General features: G+C 45.0%; 1 protein-coding gene across 1 annotated transcript in view; it reads right to left on the bottom strand.

Moving 5' to 3' along the window:
• The window catches only part of CACNA1C (calcium voltage-gated channel subunit alpha1 C), a gene marked incomplete at its 5' end in the record, with an annotated part of 716,579 nt that overhangs the window by 600,463 nt on the left and 93,605 nt on the right, over positions 1–22,511 (bottom strand). The gene's annotated exons all lie outside the window — the stretch shown is intronic.

The raw sequence follows: 22,511 nt of genomic DNA, 5'->3' as shown, positions 1-22,511 counted from the left end.
AGGTCTGAGCAGATCCCAGGGCTCCATCTGCCAGCATACAGGCTGCTCTTTGAGATACCAAGTGAAGTCTCAAGAACCCAACAATAAACCAGCCAAATTAGAAAAGAAACATGATGATCATGGCAGGACCTTTTAAGACCAAAGGGCTCACAAAACAGGCCTGCCCAGGTTCAAATTCCAGCTCCACGGCTTACCAGCTGTGCGACCTTAGGTAAACGACTTAGGCTCTTGGGACATCAGTTTTCTCTTCTGCGAAACGGGGATAACAGGAGTCCCTACCTCATAAATGGGAAGTGAGGATGAAATGAGGTGGTGAAATGCCCCCAGCAAAGCGCCCACTGGAAGCCATGAGCAAGGGCAGAGGGAGGCCGCCGGCACCCACTGAGTGCAAACGCTCCAGGAGGAAGGTTCTGGTAAACAATAGCTTATTATTCTTCAGAAGGGCCTCCTTACCATGCCTTGCAATCATCAAAGTCCCTGGTTGCAGAAACAATCCAAACAGAGGTCTGAGTGAGGGAAAGCGGGGGCGAGAAGATGTTGGCTGTCATGACGCTAAACTGTTTATAACTGAAGGAATGCATTAAGACACTCCCGCTCAGAGAGCTGATTTATGTTAAGTAAATGGCCCCACATCCCTTGGATGTCTCCACTTGAGCTCTCTCTGCTGCCTGGCCATTTAAATGCATGACTTGATCCGGGTCCCCACTTGGGTGTTGGCAGGTTGAAAGGCACTTCCAAAGCCAACAAGCTCTAGAAAGCCAAATATGGCCACGCTCAGACCACTCTAGGTGGACTACAGGGAGGCCCCCCAAGGGTGCCAGAAGACGGTGAGGGGTGACTCAGACAGCAGCAGCTGACAACTTCAGGGTACAAATGGCTACAGGCTATTTTCATTTCCAAACAAAATTTTCCATCCTATAAACCCCAAAGTATTTTACCAAAGCAGTGGTGTCTAGTTCATCAGCCTACTACTGACAGGACAACCTCTTAAGGAGGAAATAGACGATATTTTGAGTCACTGCCTCAGCATATAGTCTCCTGTCCCTGAGAGAGGGTATCAACAATAATCAGCTGGGTAGAAATCTCCTGGGGAGTGGTGGTCACAGAAATTTTATGGTCCGAGAAAAGGTGGCCAGGGATCAAGGACAACCCCTCAACTGTTCGTGGCCACCTTTGGCAAGCCAGATCATCTCTGAGCACCAGTTTCCCAGTCTATGCACTAGAAACAAATCTGTCACAGGGATCAAGTGAGAATAAAATGAGATAATATGTGCAAAAATGCTTTGAAAAACATTTAGAAAGACAGTATAATAAAAACCATAAAGTACTATCTAGTGACTCCTCCAGGAAAGTTAAACCAGAAATTAGAAGCTCTCACATTTAATTCACCTTTCAAAATTTGTCTATGATTTACCAACCTACCTGAATAAAAAATGAAAAACAGAGTTTATAAAATGGGTAAGTTTTTTCTTTTTTTTCTTCATTATACCAAACATGTATTTCAAGGGATTTTTTTGTCATCGTTGTTGAACTATTTGTTTGACAAAAGTGACTGCATCAACTGGCTATTAAAACACAACCTAAGCATCTGTCCATCTCTACCAGGAATAGCCAAAACAGCAGGTGTGCTGTATGCATTCCCTCCATGCTAAGGCTGTGGCAGACATCACTAATCAATCGTTGCACTCTTTCCCCCCCAGCTTGGGCAACAGTTAGACTCCTCTTTAACACACGGCAGTCCAGCCCAAAACGTAACCAGTCCTGAACAGGCAAAGGACCTGAAATCTATTTGTCATCATACCTACATCCTTTACCTGATTTAATCTAAAACTATAGGCTCAGTAAAATCACCTATATGATGACTTTAGTCTTAACTAATTCCTCCTGAACTTAATTGGCTGATGTCTAGAATTCCTGCAAAAGAGACAAAATCTTTCACTTCTCCCAATTAGACAAAAGGCTGGACAGCTAATACATCAAAAAGGATATAAAAATGACTTAAATGTATAGAGAAATAGAAACAATTGATTCCAGTCTCCCTCTGAGCAGGTCCTTGTGGCCCTGTTCTTTCTGGAACACCTCTTCACTGCATCTTTGAAGAAACCACTCTCCTCCCACCCTCTGGGTGAAGCTGGCCTCCAGGGACAGCAGAGCTCACCCAAGACACACCCACGACGGCCAGGATGAACGAGGACCGTGCGGCACCACTCTGCCAGGTACCCGAACCCTTCTTCTCTGAGCATGTTTTGCAGAGGCAGGGAGAAGTGGAAAGCAAAGAGCTCTGGATCCTAACAGATGTGCAATGGAAAGAGCAAAGAAAAGGGAGACGGCAACCAGAGATAAAGCTCCATGACACAGAGGTCACAACTAAACCGCCATAAAATCATCTTTCATACTATGTTTTGCCTCTTTATACCAGAAGTTGCTCAACTCCTGGACTAGGCTTTTGTTTTGTTTTGTTTCAGCTTATCCCTGATAGGGTTATGGTATCAGTCTGTATACTAGAGCTTTGTTAATTAAAAAAAAAAAAAAATGGAGAGAGGCTTCCAGACCCTGAAGGATTCACTCACTCACCAAACAAGCATGGCTACCACAATGTACCACATTGTCGCCTCTGAGAAATTCTAACGCGATTCAGCCAGTGGCTCCACTGTAAGCTCCATGAAGGCAGATGCCTGTCTGTTTTATTCAGTATATCGAGTACTGTTGTCTATCTGGTATCTGCTAGACAGTTCATACGTGGCTGTCAAAATCGGCTACACTTATTTGTGCCCTCTGCCAAGTGGCTCTTACGGTGCCAAACCCAGAACACACACTCACTTAACATTAATTGACTGATCGATGATTGATGATTGATAGTCCAACCTGTCTTTGGTTCCCTAAGTGAAGAAAGCAGAATGAGTCCGCTTGATATATCTGTTATATACCGAATACACCTAACAGCAAACTAAGGTACCAAACATATATGCTAATGTGTACTTAATATATGCCTCTTATACTTTATGATATTAAAAAGAAGAAATAATGCACCAACATCCAGAAAGTTTAAAATACTCTACCTGAGTAAGTCCCAAAGGGCAGACTAGAAATCACTAGGTGCCATGAGTGGGAGGTGACAGTTAAAGGAGGTAAATTATTAAATATCATCATGTCATTCTGGTTTCTGAGAGTTTCACTTGTAGTTTTACTAAAGGATCAGCTCAAGGGAGAATGATTTAACAAACCAGGCAGAGGTATATTTATAATAATCCCTTTCTCATAAATGGGTCAAAACTTTCCAACCATGTTCACATCCATGATTTCATTTGCCCTCACATCTTTGGGATGGAAGCAAGAATCATTATTAGTGGTCTATAAAACACAGATGCAAATTTCCAGTACTGGCAATAAGGCAGACCTAGGTTAAACCGAATTCACTGTTTCTATGATGCAGAAGAATGCTGAACAATATCAGCTGACACAAAGAAAAGGGAGTCCTTAGTCCCAGAAAGGAAGAAAGAACATGAAGCCGAGTACTGAGCCGAGGCACTAAGGCTGGGCTGGCCCTGGAGGCTGCAGGCCCAGGGCTGGGGCTTCAACATCTACACGGCAGGAGATGGAGCTAGGGACCCCACAAAGCCAAGAATGGAAACTGAGGCCTTGGCAAAAAGCCAAGAACCTGGGAAAAAATCCAGGCTAAAACCTCTGCCCACCCTCCTGAGGAAAAGATAAGGAGGTGTTGATTGGCACTTTTCCTATCGTCTCAGAATTCCAGGTGAGACCCCAAACCAAAAAGCAATCAATGAGAAGTACCCCCCGGACAACAAAGACACTGGATAGATACCTTGCTGCAAAACTAAGAGGTAGTCAAACTCCTCTTTCAACCCTCCCCCTTCACCACCCCATCCAGCCTATATAAGCAGAGGACTAAAAACCGGAGTCCTAGAGGTAGCAAGGTGCGGGCTGTGGCAGAGTGTGCTTCCCCAACCTCTCCATAGTGCCAAGGGAGGTGAGCACCAAAAAGAGCATCTCTTGAGATGGGAGTGCCTGCAATAAAAAGAGATCAGCCTGTCACCCCCCCAGGCTGATGTCTACTAAGGGACAGGACCTATGTACCCACCCCCATGTACAGAGCAGAGAGCTACTCTCAGGAAAGCACTGACCTGTGTCTTTTAGAGTCTGGGGGTGCACACAAAAACCACGGGACAGGGCCTGCCTCCTGCTTCAAGAATTCTCCAGGAGAACTGGAACACTTCAGTAGACAGTGTAAGGAGAAAGGGTAACAATGGGAAGCAGCCTGCAACTCTAAATTTTAACTAAATACAACAGCCTTTACTGAGCTGAGTTGATGACCCTGATGTGACATGAACTGACTGGATTCAAGCCTCTGTAAAAGACTTACCCACGAGGGCTGCCTCAGTGTAGAGAGGCTGTGAGAGTCACAAGAGGTCTGGGAGATGCCATCTCACCCATATCAGGGGACTGTGTGCTCTAAAGGGCCCCAAAGGGACCATCAAACAACCCACAAAAAGAAAGAGCTGGTGTTGAGATGACCACCATAGCAGAGAACATGACAGCCAGCCAATGTCAGGTACAAAACAGCACCAAGGAGAGAGACTTGACCCCTATCTCCTCTAAGTCCCTCTCCTCTGCCCTAATCCTGGAAGCCCAGAAGTAGGAGAGAAGTGGAAGAACCAGAAGAAGAAGGGGAAAAACTAGGTCATGACACTTCTCCATACGAATCTGAAAGCCAGGGGTAAGGCCCAAAGTAGTCTACAGACTTTCTTAATATTTACAACATGAGTCCTAATTATTGAAATGAGACTATTCTAATAACTGAATGTGAGTGGAAAGCAAAGACAAGCCTGAGAGAATGTGAAAGAACAGGGAAGGGAGATCCAACTGAGAGGGTCTGAAAGCAGCAATGGTAGAAAAATTAAAATGTTTCCTGTTTGTATGAGTCAGTTCATTACATATGCATATTCCACTGATCTCTGACTGAGATTCTGGGTCTGAATACTTTTTTCTCATGATAATTAAAGCACCGGTATGCTGTGGGCACTTCGAGTCAAGAAGCAAATATCAAAAACTGTTTCTGGACCACTGAAACCACCAAGATTACCCACCAGTGGCAAAAGCAAAACAGCAGTATCGCAATACCTCCATAACTCAGAGTGCTTAGAACCTCATGGGAAAAAATTCACAAAGAAGATGGACTCACACTCAATATTTATATGCCACAAAAGGAAATGATCCACCACCAGTGAAAATCAGTAGATACAAGAAACGGGATAATCATTCCCCAAGGGCTGAAGTAGATAAAATCATTTTAAATAGGCTTTAAACATTTCATATTTATGAACTATATATAATATTTATAGTAGTTATATATTTTTAAATTATTAACAATCTAAAATATGGAATAGAAACCAAAAGGGGAAAAATACACTATAAAAAAAAAAACTTTGAGAAAGAAAATAGAACTTTTAGAAATAAAACAGGAATTAAAAATAAAAATGCATTTAAAGTTAAACAGGGGCACGTGGGTGGCTCATTCAGTTAAGCATCCAACTCTTGATCTCAGCTCAGGTCATGATCTTGGGGTCCAGGGATCAAGCCCCACGTTGGGCTCCCTGCTCAGTGGGGAGTCTGACTAAGGATTCTCTCCCTCTTCCTCTTCCTCTGCCCCTCCCCGTGCTTGCTCTCTTAAATAAATAAATAAGTCTTTAAAAAAAATAAAGGTTAAACAGCAATTTAGAACGAAATGAAGAAAAAAACTAGTGAATTGGAAGATTGAGCTGAAGAAATTACCTAGAATGTAACAGAGAGAGATAATATAAGATATGAAAGTGCATTTAAGAAAAAAGGTACAATGACAAAGATCAATATATTTTAATAGTAGAGTTCCAGAAGAATAAAATAGAAAGACTGGGAGAGAGGCAATATCTGAAAATGACTGAGCATTTTCCAGGCTGGAAGAACAAAATGCATCTGTAGACTGAAGCATCCCACCAAGTCTCAAGCAAGATTTTTTAAAGATTATGTATTAACTCAACATTGTAAAATGGCATAACACTAAAGTCAAAGAGTATCTTTTTTTAAGTCAGAAGAGTGATTCAGACTTACAGCAGACTTTTCATGAGCAACAATAGAGTCCAGAAGAAAATGGAATTATCTTCAAATTGCTGAAGAAATAGAACTGCTAACATGGAATTTTGTACCTGCCATTATTCATGAGTGAACTCAAAAGAAAAAAAGACAATGTCAAACAAAGACTGAAGAGGTTTGAAATCTAACAGCATAGACCACTGCTGAAAGAACTACAAAATACGTGCTTCTGAACTAAGGAAAGAAACCTAGAAGGAAGAAGAGAGCGAGAGATGAAATAGAGCTCCCTTACAAAGACCTCCTAGGGAGCAGGTCTGAATTCTTTGTCACATCTATAATATGTAAAACACAGCGTCCCCAATTCAAGACCCCCCTCAAGGCCAAGGAAACACAGGACATCCCCATGCCTTTAAAGTCCAAAGCCCTTTCTCTCTGGTACTATTTCTGATGTCACAGAGCAGAGTTGTCTTACATTCTTCCTTCACCACCCCAAGACATCCTTTCTTAGAGAAAATCTGGCTCAGAAATATTCTTTATGGATTTGAGCCTACCCACAATTTCCCTGTGCACCTGACAGTACATAAATGACTAGACACAAGAAGTTTTCTCCTGCTGTACTTTAATTAATCCCCATGAAATATTCAAGTAATTATCATTTATCAATGAGGCTAAAAGAATAAATGGATTCCTTTTAAAAATATTTTATTAATTTATTTGAGGGAGAAAGTGCACATGCAGGGAGAAGGGGCAGAGGGAGAGGGAGAAGCAGACTCAGGACTCGATCCCAGGACCCAGAGATCACAACCTCACCCAAAGGCAGATACTTGACTGAGCCACCCAGACACCTCAAGAATAAAGGGATTCTTAATGCGGGAGGGAGGGTCAGGTGGTAGCAGAAGCAGATTCTCAGACATAGGGAAGTTAAATGATCCAACCAAAGTTCCAAAGCAAGAGGTTAAAGTCCATCAAAACCCAAGGAGTCCTTGTGCCCAGATATGTCTGCTCCCTGTGATGACATGGTATCTTTCAGATGTTTCTAACAAAGTCACACCCTTCTCTCCTCCCCTTTGCCTCTTCTCTGTCACATATGCATGCACTTACACACATACACATACCACATGGAGATCCTTGTCAAAGAAGTTGCAAGTATTTGGCCCCCAAGTGTTGGAGGAACATTTCCTTAAGACTCTTTGCTTTAGAATTTCTGTTCGTTTACTTCTGGGCCATAAAAACACAAGTTAGATGACCTTTATTGCCGTTTTATCCTCTCTCTTTCAAATGGGCCATGAACTAATTGTAACTCTCAGGAGGCACCAATGTGTGCCTGTCCCTGAGCCAAGCGTGCATAAACGTGACTACACACGGTGCTATCTGTGGATGTCTCCAAGACCGGTGCCTACCTCTCAGGGACAGCAGGCCTGTTCCATCCCTCCATTCAACTCAAGGATATTTTTTATGGTCACTTTCTTCTTCAGGATCTTCTCTTCTCCTTCATTCTAGTTGAGTCAAGTAAAAGTCTAAGGAAATATCTTAGGACCAGTTGTCTGGAAAGTGCAATAGGTGCTGAGGAAACCTGTCCATCCAGACCCAGCCCATTCCACAATTGATACCTTCAGAGGAAAGTTGTGCATTCTGCCCAAGTTTCCCTGAGGTGGAAAAAGGGAAAATCCCAAGCCTTGCTGCCCAGATCCAGCAAGAGAGCAAGGGGTCGGGGGCGGTGGGGGGGGGGGGGGGCGGTCAGTGTCATACTGAGGTTCTCCAGAAGAAGGCCAAATTCGGCAAATGGTTTCCTAGACAAGGCCAGACTGGGTGAAACAGTGGCCACTGGACGGGTCAGGCCAATTCCCAGAGGTTTCTGGACAGGCAGACAAGCAACTGGTACCACTTCTGTGGCAAAGAAAGGCAGAGAAAAATGTGCTTCCCGGTAAAGGCTTCATCCTTGTCCCTGGGGCTCTCCCACAATATGGTCAGGTCTAGTGAAGAGGTGGGGTACAGGATGGGTACAGGGAGCTAGAGAAAAAGGACAGAACTTGAGACCACTGGACTCTCTATACATTTCACCGTAGTGGTCAGTGCAGAGAACCTGAGTGGAAGTGCAGGGGTCTAGCTTCCCCTACTCAAATCACCAGGCCTTCGCAGCCACTGCCACTTCCACTGCCTCTGGGTAAGTCTTTCCCATTCACAGATGGTGCCTTTCAGACCTCTTACTAGAGTCCCTGCATGCTGAAAAGGACTGGAATAGAGCCTGAGGGTACCTCCTGATCATTAACTCTTTCTTGGACCAAGCACTACGCAGCAGAGCATTATTCCATGGCATTCAAAGAGTGTTACTATTCTTGGCACCAAAAACTTACATCCTTTCATTAAACATTCAGGATATCATATTTTTCTTGACTGCAGGCAAATCTAGGCATTGCACAGCTCAAATGGGATCCAACCTGAGATTTTCCAGTGGTTTGTAACATTTTTGTTGTGAGGTTATGAGAGGGAGGGGATAAAGAAAAAATAATAAAATGTTCTGTTCTCATGAATTTGATATATTGACATAATTATAATGATATAAAATCATAGAGTTTAATACTTCGCAAAGGCTAACCATTTCTCCAGAGAACCAATATCATAGGCTGGGAAGCTTATTTGGTGTGGAAAGGAAACATGAGAAGACAGGAGTGGGCAGGTCCCACAGTCAGGTCACTCTCTAGGTAACCACCCTTAGGTTGGCACTTCTCATCTGAATTGTCCAGAACACTCCTATCCACTGTTGAGCATGACTGAGGCCAGCAGGTCAAGCTCCTTGTCCATGATGCCCTAGACAGTCTGTGACAACCTCATGTTTGAGGTCCTCCTCCATACCAGTCCTGATGTCACCTTCTCCCTTCCATCCTTGTCTTGAACATGACCTCAGGACTCTGGAACACGCACTCTCTGCTTTTGTGTCAATGCCCAGAAGGTTCTCAGCAAGCCAAATTGTGAAAGCTTCAGTAAATTTTGTCACCATTCACCTACCTTCTACACACATGCATCCTAACCCACCACCCTCTACCAACCCTTCTTACACTGCCATCATCCCCTCTACCCTGGCTTCCCATCTTCTTCCTGTTCTTATGTTCCCCAGAGAAAGTCCACCTGCTCCTCTGTACATTCACTCAGCACTCAAGAGGCCAACCAGCTATCCGGACAAATATTCTTTGTGAACAGAAGTAGGCTAGAAGATTCAGACTCAGGTACCCTACGAAAATTATGTGTCCTAGAAACTCCATGCCACCTCGATTGTCATAGGCAACCACCTCCATTCTTCCACACCAACTCTACCTTTACTTATCTCTGGCACCTTGACCTAGTTAGTGCCTATCTCACTTTAGCAAACTTGGTTCTGGGGAACATTTCTCTAGGCCTGCTGACCCTTAACTCATGCTTCCTGACCTCAACCACATTCCCTTTGAGACTTAGGAACCCTTCTTGATATCTTTGGGATGTCCCATCATATTTTCAACCGTTACCTCTTCCTGTGTCTTCAAGCTCAGACTATACTACAACTGCCCTCACCTGTGTCAGGATCCAGCACTGCTATCTCTGAGACCCATAAAATCTCCTTTTTCAACTCCCCCAACACCGGTCTATATTGTCTCATCCTCTGCTCGCTGTTGGTCTACCTCTGAACTGTACCTCCTTGGCTAGGGTTTAACCTCCTGCTCCTGCCCCTCACCCCACTGCCTACTGCCTTCTTCCAGATCTGCTTCATCAACAGCCCTCACTTCCATGTCCAGTCTCTCATGTGCCAACAAATCCATCTCTCCTTTTCTCCTTTGTAGTCAAAACTCCTGAGTAGTCCACATGTGTCTCCCATCACACCCTGCCATGCCTGTATAGTCTCACTGACTGCACAGTGATCACTCTGAGCCCATTCTCAAAGTCCACTACTGCCACCCAAATCATCAAATCTAGTCAGGTTTTCTCAATTCCCATCTTCTCTACCCACTCCATACTGGTAGCGATGGCTTTCTTGCCCTCCATGACCCGTAGGAAGGCTCTTCTTCCACCTCCCTGAACATTCTGGCTCCATCTGCTCCATTGCATGCCACTCTTGTCCTTTGAATGTAAGGACTCAATCTTCAGCCCCTTCATCATTTTCTTCTCTCTGTTCCCTCTCCTGAATAATTTTATCCATTTCCACAGCTTAAATATCACCTTTAACTGAACTCTAGTTCTGCACATATGCTGGCTATCTTCCACTTACACTCCAAATTCACCCTCTATCTTTCCCACCAGGCAACAGTAAAGGGTTCCCTTGCCCTCTGGCTTCTGTTAAGAAAAGCCCTTCTTCCCTCTCACACCTGGACTATGACCTCAGAACCGTATCCCACTAGCAGTCTTAGCACCCCCACCTCATCCTTTACCCCACTGTCTCCCTAGTCTTCTGGAAGAGGAGCTCTGACCACACCATTCCTCACTCAAACACTATAAATGGCCCTACTGCCTACCAAATGGGATGCAAGCCCTACAGCCTGACACAAGGGCTCTCCACATGTTACTCTTTTGCTGCCATCCCCACATTCTCTCACATCTCCCAATATATAACTTGTACTCTAATTCAATTCAACTCACTCTTCCTTTAAAATCCAATGCATATGCCTTTCAACATATTATTGACTATACCGTTCTTTCTGTTGGGAATGTACACCCCTTCTCTCTACCCCATTTATGTCCACCCTCCAAGACAGCTTTGTCATCATGTTTATATATGCTTTCTCCACTTACTCCATCTAACTGTGTCGCCCTCCTTCTTTAAACCTGTAAGCTTTTCATCTTTACCTCCCTGTAACATCAAACATTCTGCCTTGTATCTTATAGGTGTATCTGTAAACGTGGGTGTGTATCTTACCTCCTACTAGACTATATACTCCCTAAAGGAAGGGATAGTCAAGAGCCTATAATCTTGAAGGTCTCCTTGAATCTAGAGATCCCAAGAGCAAATTGCCTTACAGATAACAGTTGTCATAACTTTCTGTGAATGACCAACCATCCAAATTCTGGAAAGGGGAAAAATACAACTTAAAATTATTTTCATCACAATTGGCATGAAACATCCCATTTCAGGGACATGTCACAGTCAACTTATCTTAGGAAAAGGTTTCTTACCTCCTAATCTTTCAGACAGCTGGGCATAGGTCAAAATTTTTCACTATTAAATAACTGAAAAACAGAGCCACAAGATCCTATCCACTGCAGACCAAATATGAGATCTGAGTCACTGTAATCCCCTCAGATTAGAACTTGGAACCCCAAGCTGACCTGGCCACCCAGACATGAAAGCAGAGGCTCTAACCTTGAGAAACACTAGGTAACATTTTAGCTCTGGACGGTGGCCAAAACACACCTGTAAACAGAATCAGGGAAGGGATGTGAAGGCAGAGGCTAATAGGGAAGAATGCACTCATAGTTAGATTAAACCAAGTGTATTGGTCTTCAAAGTGACCTGCTTCTTCATCTTAGCATACTGAGCTCTGCTAACCTGAGAAAGACACACACACACACACACACACACACACACACACACACAGATATATTTATGGCCAGGCTGAACCCACTAATTAGAGAGCTTAGTATGAGGCAAAAGATGCACAGGCTCAAAGTCTAACATAACATATTTAAAAAAAAAAAAAACTGATGAGTTTTTTTTTCCTTCTCTAACCAGCAGGTTGTTCAAATTCTGAGTCCACCTTTCTTTATCTGAAAATCTAGGAATCATAAAACTTGTCCCACGACTTCAATGGATTTTTTTTTTTTTAAAGAATGGCTAAAGTAGAAGACATGAAAAGGACCTAAAAGGGTATTTTAAACAATCAAAATATAAGGGAATATTATGAATTTTAGGCAAAACAATTCCCAAAAACAAAAGCCACCCCGAGATTGGAAAGAAGCATCTTAATCATTAATTGGGCCATTAACTTCCAGCACAGATCCATCAAGTGTTAAAAATTTCCCCTTACTTAACCACTCCTTTCTCTCTTACTCCCCTCTTGCTTTTCCTGATTCTCTCCCTTGTTTCTTTTCCATCACACTTTTTTTCCTTCCTTGCCAAGACTTCAAATGGTGTGAGGTGTAGCCAAGAGCCCCAGAATATGGCTTTCCCTCCAGACAGCTCCAAAGCTGGGAGACAGAGACCCCATCAGCCAAGCCAAATGGCCTTTCCACCAGGAGGACGCAGCCCAACCACACAGCAGGGGGAGGCATCCTCTCCCAGGGTCCTCACGGTTGTCAACTGGATCCCGTTCTCCACAGGCATGGGTGCCCCTGGACTAGACAAACAGACGGAGAGACGGAGACAGACTAAATAGCTTTGTCTTGCCAAACACCCATTTCCTGTCAAGTCACAAAGCCCAGTCGGCACAGAGGTAAAAGCTGAACTGGATGGAGAGACCTTCATTATTTTTTTGGAACGGAGGTGGGATCAAAAGACAGCTGCTAGATTGTTAAACACCTAATTAGAGTCGAATTTCTGATATAGGCACAGGCCGCCCAGAGAGAATACTGGATTCTCATTACTGACACAATGGAATTCACCAATACTATATTCTCCTCTGCAAAGGATTCAAACTTGGGGAGCCACACAAGAAATGGGCTCTTAGAGTGAAAAAGTCATAATTCAGGCCCAGCAATTTCACTCCCAGGTACACATCCGGAAGAAGAGAAAATGAGGATTCAAGCACATACGTATATCCCTATGTCCTTTGCAGCATTGTGCACGAGAGGGTTTTCACAAGCCAAGTGTCCATCCTCTGATGAACCAATAAACAAAATGAGGTATATACTAAAAATGGACTATTATTGAGTCATGAAAAGGAAGGATGTTCTGACCCCCACAACAACAGGGATGAACCTTGAAAACACACTCAGTGAAGTAAGCCAGGCACAAAAGGCCAAGTGTTGTAGGATTCCACTTATATGAAATATCTACAATAGGCACATTCATAGAGACAGAAAGTAGATCAGATGTTACCAGAGGCTGAGAAGGGGGAGGAATGGGGAGCTCTTGCTTCGTGATTACAGAGTTTCTGTTTGGAGTGATGAAAAGGTTTTGGAAGTAGGTAGGGGCCATGTTGTACAACACTGTAAATTAATGCCACTGAATTGTAACGCTTGAGAATGGTTAAAATGGCAAATTTTGTTACATTTATTTTACCACAATAAAAAAAAAAGTAAAGGTCATCATTCACATCTTCTTCAACTATCAATAAATGTGACTCGTAGACTTAGCTTTAGTGAGACAGTTAAAAGAAATAAATCTGAAAGCCATTCTTTCCGTAACTAAAAGTGCTTAATCTCACCTCCAAATGACACCTAAGTCCTTAACTAATCTGGTGCTTCCTTTTAACTGAATCATCTATCATACAGATTGTCACGACACACCTAGTCCTGAAATGCGTGAGATGTGCTGCCGACAGCTAGACTACACAGATGAGCTCCAATTATAGAATTATTATTGCTCACAATAATGCATGAAAAATCCATACGGAAAGAAAGGAAATGCATGACAGCCAGGGGCTGACGGTGGGGAGGAGGATGGGGAGGGTGGAGAATGACTGCCAGTGGGTGGGGGCTTCTCTTTGGGGGGATGAAATGTGCAGGAATTAGACAGTGGGGACGGCTGCACGACTTTGTAAAAATACTAAACACCACTGAGTTGTATATACTTTAAAGGGCAAATTTCACGGCACGTGAGTTATAGCTCCACAAAGATATGATTTAAAAATAAAGAAACAAATAACTTATGTGTGAAGTCCAGGGAGGTCAGCTTGCAAGGATGGTCCCCTGAACTCCTCAGAATCTCGTTTAAGGATGGAGACTTTCCCAGGTGGGAACTACTACGAAGACATTCCAAGAACGCGTGATGAAGTGAGGCCACACCAAGGAGTGGTCATCCCAAAGCTGAGACTGACCAGTCTAGGTCTTCCATGAAGGTCTACAGAGGGATCCAAAGAGCCAAAGTGTGCCCAGGCAGAAACCATGGGCACAAACGAATAGCTAGAGGATGGGATTGTGAGGAGGGGTGTGCCGAGGGACTACGAAGCAGCCACTGAAGAGGAACAAATGTTCAGCTGTTTATCCACTCCACATGACCAGCCAAAGCCAGAGCTTCCACGGAGCAAATGCAGGCAAAGTGCCATTAGGCTAGCCCAAGGTAGTTTTTCCCAAAATGGTTGGGTAGGGTTCTTCTTTCTCCTCGTCCCCATATGGAGAAAGAAAGAACAAAGGCTTTGAAAGTCAAACAGACCTGGATTTGATGCCAAGCTTCAGTATTGTCTGGGTGACCTTGGCCATGATACACAAGACCTTTGGTCCTCAGTTTTCCTACCTGAAAAATATCAGTACCTGCCTCACAGGACTGATACAAGGACAAAATGATACTCAGTGCACGAAGCCCAAAGGACATTGCTGGAGACACACGAGACATTAAATGGTAGTTATCACTCCTGCCCCATTCTAAAATACACAAAGGAAGGAGTTATACTTCAATATAACTAATCTTTTAAAAATAAAAATGAAAGCATGGATGATTCCACATATCCAAGACCTGAGGCTGGGAAGGGACTCAGTGTGGGCAATAAGGTGCAAACTTAAATGCAAATTTTCCAGCACACTTTTTAATGATGAGATTATTTTTGTTTAGGAAACAAAAAGCTAATCTGTCACTTATGATGTGAAAGCAAAGCCCTTTCCTATTGCAATGTGTCTCAGTGCTCTATGGTTCCCTCTCTCTACAAACCTCTAGCACTAAAAAAAAAAAAAATAAAAAAATAAAAAAATAAAAAAATAAAAACCTCTAGCACTTTTATTACATAAAAAAAAAACCCTCAGTGTTGTGTTGTTGTTGTTGTTGTTTTCTAAACCCAAGGTTTACATTTGAAGCAAAGTTTTATTTTCCAGGCAGTCTCTCCTTCTGTACTGAGGTATTGTGTTTAGGTTTGGGGAATTTGTGCCAGAAAGCAAGGAGATGTTTGTTTGCCCAGGTGGTGTCCTTCCTGCTCTCGGTGGCCCTATTTCCAGATATTTGGACCATCAAAGGACTTCCGACCAGTTTGGCTTTGGACCTTAGGCTGAAGGCAGGGTGCCCTGTGCTGTGGGTGGGAGAAGATGACGGCAGGTAGACAGCTGCTGGGCCTAAGGAAGCCCTGCGTCCCCAGGTCTTGAGCCTCTGGTTGGAAACAGCAGTCCAGTGGTCCCCCGTCCTGGCATCCTACGGGCCTCACGTTGGTCCATGGTTGTGAAGAACACTAAAACACCAGGCTTATCAGGGCTGATTTTTCACTTCCTTGATTACTCTGGTATCAGCCAGACCACCTCAGCCTGTTTCGTTTTGTTTTACGTTTCCATCCTGAAATTCTGAATCATGTCAGCCATCCAGCAGCACCTACAAAGTTGTCTGAATCGCTTTGAAAGTTGTTTCATGGCCCTGCTTTTTCAAACCCTAGTGGTCTGCCTTCTGATAAGAATGATTGATATCCACAGCGTGATTTACACTCTTCTCCCATACGGAACCTCGCAACCACCCTGTGAAGCTGACCAGCTAAGGATTCTTATCTCCATTTTATAGATGAAAAAATGTCAGGCTTGATTCCTTCAAAACTCTCCGAGAAAAAGAGCAAGTCAAAGAATGTGACCCCGGTCATTTCTCTAGCTGTAGCCTTCTTTATTTTTATTTATTTTTCTTACTTTTGCTAACCAACATCTTTGAAAGGTTTCAGCCCAACATGGATTATTTTGGAAGGACACAAACAATGCAAGTGACTGAACATGACACAATGGTCACAAAGTAAACACAGCTTAATTGAGTAATCAAGCCAACATTTCTGCCCGCAGGCTATATGGGGAGAACATTCATTTGCTGCCTGGATTTTGGCGTGGTTCTCTAAAGGACAGGACACAAGATTATTTTATTTTCTTTTTAGCTAGGTTCAAGCAGGCAATACTGAGCATAGCCAAGTGGATTAAAAGAACCCCCTCCCCATTGGCACTTTGGCAGCATGAATATTTCATGAGATTATCACAACACTATGTTCTGAAAGGGTGGTTTCCTCCAGGGATCTCAAAAGCCACATCTCTAAGGACAAGCCTAGCTCACACCTCCATTTTAGAGCTAGAAACCAAGTCAGCCTCCAAGGCCTTCCAGTTGTCCATGTATACGATCATCAAATAAGGCAGCCAACAAGCACTTCAGGGATGATGGGAACGACAGAGGCAGGTCCTAGATGAACTCCTTTCCATGGGTTGAATTTACCCCTGGTCCTTATTTAAATGTCTCCTGGGAAGAGGGACGGGGGTCCTATGAGACCAACCCCAACAAGGAAGCATGGAGAAGCTTTTGTTCTTTCAACTCGGGTGGCGTCCATGGCAGTCTGTCCCCTGGCCAGCTGCTACCCACACATGCCATGGTCTCTACCCTGCAGTTACTGTGTGTCCCTGGCCTGGCCAACCGCAAAGCTGGCTGGTCCACAAAGAACTGCCAACAATTCGCCAAGGTGAGTCCTATAGCACAGCCTCCCCTCTCATCCCCCTGCTCCCTCTCGGGAGCTACAACGAGCCTAGAGTGGGACAGAAAGGGAGCAAGCAAATAAAAACAGCTCGGAGCTATATCCGTCAGCAGACGGCATAGTGATCTGAATTTTGTCAGAGCTCCTCATGGACGGATATGAACTTTTACTTTATGGTCTGAGCAATTTATTTTTAAATCTTCCCAATGACAGATATCCCCACCCCACCCCCACTCTGCTTCCACCTCTAACATCTCAGGGATGATCTCAAGGCCAGTACAAAGGCGGGATTGGAGAGAGGTAGAATAGGAAGAGGTGAAAGGTTGAGTAAGCAAAATTTTTCCAGAAAGACTAAGCAGTGCCCTCTTACAGGGTTTAACACATACAAAGTGTGGTCACGAGAAAGCAGGCGCAAAAAGAGCCTGAAGACCTTGTTCTTTGTCACAACCCTGCCTGAGCGACTGACTCTAGGAGCCTCTGTTTTCTCAACTGGAAACAGAGTTTGTCCTAAGGTTCCTTAAAATGCTCTGATCCTAGAAAGTAAATTCCCCAAGAGACGTTACATTTATTCGATGTCTGTTTGACAAGCGCTTCGAAGTTCATGAATCTAGAACCACCCCCTCCCCACCCTCTCTCTCTCTGTCTCTCTCACACGCGCACGCGGTGCCAGAAGACGTTTTTAAGTGAACGTGTTACGGAGAGCAATGGTTTGGTGGGGCTTTTGGAAGGGGAGGAACTGAAGTGTTCTGGCTTCTTGCCTGTCAACCCACCCTTTCCTCATCCTCTGCTCCAAGCCAGATTTACTATTCCTTCCATTCCCTTGGTCTCTGGGGAAGTTAGGGTCTATTTTCAACCTCTCTTTGACTCCTGAGCTCCAAGCCCAAGCGGTTCTCCTTATGTCCCTTAAATCATCACTTGAATTTAATTCAGCTCCACAAGTAATAACCATGTTCCCCAAATTCCCACCCTCCCCCCAGTCATCTGAGCCTCTTTCTGCGTCCTTCTCCCGCCAGCCCGGCTCCCTGAAGCTCCCAGCCATTTCACAGTTCTGTTTAGGAGGCCCTCCTGGGCTTTCACCCACACGGCGCACAGGCTAGAATGGCCACGAGGCTCTCAGGGGTCCCAAGGCTCCTGGGAACCTGAGACTCCACTCCAGTTCCCTTCTTGCTGCCTCCAAGGGCTCCTAAACCATAGACGGAAAGAAGCAAGCGTCGCTGCAGCATTTCAGGCACGCATTTCCATTGGGTCAGTGCCACAATGAACGCATGAGCACCCCATCTGGGAATTAAGACACATAGAAGACCTCTCCCATGGTACCTGCCCTTTATGTTCCAACAATCACGTTCATTGCTTCAGCCCTCCATTTTGCTTCTCCTGCCAGGGGTTCAGTGAAAGCCTACAGACCCGGCTTTGAAACGGCACTGAAAACCATTCCATTTTCCCAGAGGGATCCTGTCACTTTTACTTGTTTTATACAGTATCCAACCCTGAGGTACATGTAAACAGGTGTTTACTAAATTATTTTAATAATGACAGCCATGGCTTGGAGTGTTGTTTCATTATCAGAATGTTTAGCACTCATGTTGCTAAATATTTAGCCCTTGATATTTTGCAAAACAATTCCCCAGGCCTATTTTTTTTTTTCATCAGTCTTCTGTTCTCCTCTCGTGCCCAACGTTCACTGAGACAACAGTGAGGACGGGATCTCAAAACAGACTAAATCAGTGTGATTATTTTTGCTGGTTTGTCTTGTCGTTAAGTCTTCAGGTGTTTCCCCAAACAATCTATCCACTTTCTTTAGTCTGTGTTGGAAAATAAAACCGTCTCCTGCTTTTGAATGCTGAGCACGGGTTTCAGAGTCTGGCAAGAGGGCATAGGGATGACACGGGCTGACCTGTCTCGACCACCTCACAAACGGCTGCCTCACTGGGCAGCGGGGATTACTGAAAAGGAAGAAGACCCTATGGGGCACTGAGTCACCCCTTCTTAACATGGTGGCAAGGGTTCCTCAGACCTCAGAGAGTTTGCCACAACAACTAAGAAAGCCAAGTGAAGTAAGGGCTGGAAACACCAGGAGCTAGAAAACATCACTGAAAATTAGAACGAATCTCAGTTACTGCCTAACCTGGGTCTCGGGAGCTTTTCTGCCATTACCCAGCAGGAGCCCAGCCAGACTCATAAACAGAAATCAGCTGTGAAGTGTACCCAGTTGTTTTCGTGTTTTTTTCCCTAATAAAGTTAGGAAAATGTCTTCTTGCCTTTGAGCCGGCAAGCTTTGTAACCCTATAGGTTAGAGTTTCCAAATCCCAAATTTCTGGTCACCTCATGCTCCACTGGGCTTGGGAAGTAATAGCCCCTCTGGTGACTAAACCGTCGTCCATGGTAAATCAGGGAGAAAATTAATATATGGCCATAGCAAGTTGGGCTAATCGCCCAAAAACCTCCCTCAAGGCTCAGTAGGATGCCGTCTGTGCAAGAGGTAAACAGAAGTCTGAGAGGTAAGAGTGTGTAAGAGTGGGAGAAATCCAAAGTGGGTTTGCATTGCCCGAGGGTGGCAAGGTCACTGAGGGACTCAAGTCACCCGGGGCGGCGGGGAGGGGGGCGCCTCTGGTGTATGTGGTAGCACGGGAACACACACTGGTCTTTGGGGTTCTCTGCACTGGAACAGCGATGGGCGTAATCAAAGCGTCACAGCACACGAAATTCTCTCCAAACCCTCCCAGTAACTTTCCCCACCAAACCCAATGGGAGTGCCCCTTTCCTGACTCCTAAGCCCTGGAGCGCCACCTACTGGGAGAGGCAGAAAGCACATCCACCTTAGGTCTTCCTGCATCTGCACTCCTTCCTTCATGGGGGCAAGCACTCACCCGTCATGTGTTATGGGTCTGGAATGAGTGGGGACCGGTGCTAGGAGTGAAGACACAAAAATAAGCAGGGCCTCGAAATCCCCATTCAGCGTGCTTCGGTATAAGTCCAAGGTCTTATATACATAGAAGAACCCACCTAGGGCAGTTTTAAGTCAAAGAAAAAATTGCAGGATGAGTTCAAGTCATCACCAAGACTCTGAGAGATGGCTGAAGGGGCTAAGGGCTCACCACTTCATTTGCAAAGTACTGTACCTAGAACATCTACCTGTAGAGAACACTTCTCCACTTCACATGAGGTAAAAATGTCCAAACAGTCTCAGGGGACTTTATTCCTCTCCACAACTTGCTGGGTCCCCAAAGTGCATTAATCTTTTGTGTAACCTAAAATATATTTTCTTTATTCTTTGTGTGTGTGTGTGTGTGTGTGTGTGTAAGCACGCGCGCACGTGTACCACTTCAATACTTTTACTATGTGCTCGATGGAAATAATGACTAATTGGTTCTTGTGATATAGTCTATTATGTATTATCCTGCTACACTGGAAAGTATCAGAGCAATACTAGGCATGATATTCAGAGCCTCAATAGCCCTTTTCCTCCGGTTTCCTCCATGCAGTATCCAGAGAAAGAGAAGCCAATGTCATGCTTTCTATAACCTACACAAGCTGAGGGACAAGTGACATTGTTCTATGACCATTTGTAAAGAGTTAACTGTGATCACCATTATTATTATTACTTTATTATGATGATTACTATGTCACTGTATTGCTAAGTAGTTAAAAGAAAAGCACAGTGTGTCTTCCACTCCCAGAACACATGTTTCTCCCCTCTGCCTTGTCTCCAGCAGATAAGGGACATTCTGATGTTTTATTTGCTAAATGGTTGACTATTAAGAAACTCATTTGCTAGCTGGAGCCTGCAATGGAAAATCAGCCCAGAAAAGTGGGAGGTTGGCGTGGGACCAGAGCAGATGGGGCACGAGAGGTGAGGCAAGGCCCACATGAGCCACTCCCAGCCTGAAACCCAGGGTCAAAAGCCAGTCCTTCAGCGAACCTTCAAGCTATTCCAGTGCGTTCATCACTGGTCTCCATACCCCATCCCTCAACACACACACACACACACACACACACACACACACCCCACCACCACCACCACCAAAAATCTGGGGAGAAAGAGCCAATGCATTCAGTGCCTTCAAATCTGTCAGGAGGAGAAGAATGTAAAGCCCGCACTGGCAACTTTTTCGGTTCTCCACTCTTTGGTTCGTCACCATCACTGATCTGAGGTAATCATTTGGCTTCTCTTCTCTCTCTCTCCTGAAACTCGAGCCCCCATTTATGTCTCATCACCCCTTCGGTTATTAAACCACAGCAACCCCTTCCTTGTAAATATTCGTGCTTTTCCAGGTCGGCCTTCCCTACCTCCATCACCCTCCTTCTCTCCTCCTGCAAAAAACCAATGCCGGCCACCAAGGAAAGGGGGATGGGGAATGGAAGGGAGACAGGGATCCTGTGCTTTTTCACCTGAGAACTGCATCCAGGAATGGAGGCAAAATTGCTCCCGTGAATTATATAATCACTGCAGCTTCAAGGGAGAGAACTGGAATTCAGGTTGCCATAGTGTTTGTTGGCATGTTGCTGGAAAAGCAGAGCTCCCGGCCACCGCTCCCTCGCTCCTTTCCCTCCATCTTTCTCACAAACCTCTCCAGGGTCACTGCTCCTACTTTTAACGTGTGATCCCTGCATATGTGTGGGGTGGGGGGAGGGGATGCAGGGGGACAAAGGGGCAAAAGAAAGGAAAGGCACTAAGAAGGGTTTCTCCTGCACTAAGAGGGGACCTGGTAAACTAGTGAAGATTATCGTTATGTGAATAACAATTCTTACCACAGTATACTGCCATTGTTAGTGACAGTAAGGACAATACTACTGAGCTCTCTTCGAGGCTGCTCATGCTGAGTTGAGAACCTGGAAGGGAGATATCCATCCCCACTCTTCACAAATATCACCCTTTCCTTTGTGTCTCTCATCCTCAAGCTCCTATTGCATCCACTGCTCCATCTGCTAGGAAGGGGACAGGGGGACAGGTGACAGATGGGGTCATGGCATAGAGAAATCCAGGGACAGAAGCTGCCCTTATGACAAAGCCCTGGCTCACCCAAGAACCCATGGCCCTTGACAAAATTCTTTCTACCGATGGGTCAAAATCCACACACTGCCACCCCAGCTGGAAAGCAGAGGGGCAGCTAGCTCCAAAATCAGTTTCAGGTTGGACAGAGACCAGGCAGGTAGCTCTAAAGGATGGGGGCTCTGTCCCCAAATGGTGGAGATGGGGGCAGAAGGAGGAGGAGGCCGGAAAGAAGAGACATGGAGGCAACCCCTCCACCAGGCTGGGGTCCTCAGAGAATCACTAAAAGTACCCCAGGAAGTAACAGGACCAACAGCGACAGGTAATCAGGAGGATGCAATTGACAGGAAGAGTGTAAACAGGGAGACTTGGGAGACTGGGAGAGAAAAAGGGAAGACTACACCCAAAAGAGGCAGAGAAAGCCATGGAGACAAGACAGAGATGAAGCTGGAGGCTGCCACACTCCAGCAAGACCATGGCTCCACACTCCATCATAACCTGAGCTGCTGAGCAATGCCAAAACATAATAACTTGTTAATATGGGGGGGGGTGGGTAGAGAAAGTTTCCAAGAAGTGGGGAGTTACCTGAAAGCCTTTCCCCCTCACTGGGGGGAGCTGGTGACACTTGATGCCAAGGATGGAAATGCTGGGAAAACACTGGGCAATAGTGTGGAGCCGCGTGAGCTCGGCACACCCTTTCATTATTTCCTTAAAACATGAAAAAGCAAAGCCCACACACCGCCCGAATTCTAACTGCTTACATCCTCAGGTGCTAGCCCACATGTGGGTGCGAATCAGAATACACGGGGCGTGGGTGCACTTGGGGTCAATGGCAGGAGAGAGGTGGGTGGGTGTAGGTGAGCCGAGGGAGAGAGGGAGATGGGGAGAGGGAGATCCAGGGA

The sequence above is a fragment of the Martes martes genome (assembly GCF_963455335.1).
Source record: "Martes martes genome assembly, chromosome: 8".
NCBI classification, from domain to species: Eukaryota; Metazoa; Chordata; class Mammalia; order Carnivora; family Mustelidae; genus Martes; species Martes martes.
The sequence above is the reverse complement of the archived record's forward strand: the minus strand, read 5'-3'. Positions and strand labels throughout refer to the sequence as shown.